A 1,325-nucleotide genomic window follows, 5' to 3' on the forward strand; every position below is an offset into this window, starting at 1 on the left:
TCTATCTGAGAAGGAATTCCTTACATAATCAGTATATATTAGTCTACAATAAAATAGTTAATCTATTTTTTAAATGTATGGAAATTGTCTCTAAAATGTAAGTAGAAAAAATTGGAAGAGTTCAGGAGGAAAGTAAGAAAGGAAAGAATGAGGTAATAAATTTTGCAATTATAAGGCCTTTGAGCTACACACTGTAATTTGTGCTGAATTAGTTCATTATAAACCCTATGAAATAATGAGATGTCTTTGTTTTTCAAGGGTTTCAATCCAGGCTTTCTGATCCCAGTGCTCTTTTAGTTACTCCTCTTTTTTTCTCTATGAGAAAATTCCATGTTGAATGTGAGAGAAAGGACTGTTAAAAGGGAAACCTGTATTCCTGCATAATAAGTAATACTGCTTTCAGATGGAAGATATTTTCCTCCTGAAGGATTTTGTCAAGGCCACCTTGACCTCCCTATTCCTGCAGCTGTAGATGAGATTGTACCACAATGGTGTAAAACACAGTTGTCACTTTCCCCTCGTGCATAGACAGGACTGAGGAAGGATGAAGATACATAAATTCCTCCATCCAAAGAAAACAGAAACAATGATTATATGTGAACTACAAGTGCTAAAGGCTTTAAACCTTCCTTCAACAGAATGGACGCGAAGAATGCTGCGGAAGATGAATGTGTAAGAGACAATGACAGTAAGACTGGGCACATCCACATCAAAGCCTACGACAATGAGCACCACCGGTTCATTGGCCTGAGTGCTAGTGCAAGAAAGCTCCAGCAGGGGAAGGATGTCACACATGTAGTGATTGATGGTGTTGGCCTCACAGAAAGTCAACCTAGTCATGCACCCTGTGTGGGCCCAGGCACCAGCAAACACTCCCAAATACACAACCACAGCCAGCAGGGAGCAGACCCGAGGGGACATGGTCACTGAGTATAGCAGGGGCTTGCAAATGGCCACATATCGGTCATAGGCCATGACTGTCAATACATAGCATTCTGCACTGACAAAGAAGCAGTAGAACAAGAGCTGAGTCATGCGTCCTCCACAGGAAATGGTGTTTATCTTCGAAACAAAATTTACCAGTAGTTTTGGGGTAATAACAGAAGAGTACAGAGATTAATAAAGGATAAATTGAAGAGGAAGTGATACATGGGAGTATGAAGGTGGGAATTTCATCTGATCAGAGTGAATAAGGCCAGGTTTCCTGCCACAGTGACCATATAAATTCCTAGGAATAGAAAGAAGAAAGGGAGCTTTGTCCCTGAGTATTCTGTTAAACCCACCAGGATAAACTCAGTGACAACAGTCGTGTTTCCAATGGCCAT

General features: G+C 40.8%; 1 pseudogene; it reads right to left on the bottom strand.

The window, feature by feature from the left end:
• Positions 1-399: 399 nt before the first annotated feature.
• Positions 400-1,325, bottom strand: LOC100728994 (olfactory receptor 8B8-like; annotated as a pseudogene).

Source organism: Cavia porcellus, unplaced genomic scaffold, assembly GCF_034190915.1.
Source record: "Cavia porcellus strain 051 isolate PalLab524CR breed Dunkin Hartley unplaced genomic scaffold, mCavPor4.1 scaffold_9, whole genome shotgun sequence".
Taxonomy (NCBI): Eukaryota; Metazoa; Chordata; class Mammalia; order Rodentia; family Caviidae; genus Cavia; species Cavia porcellus.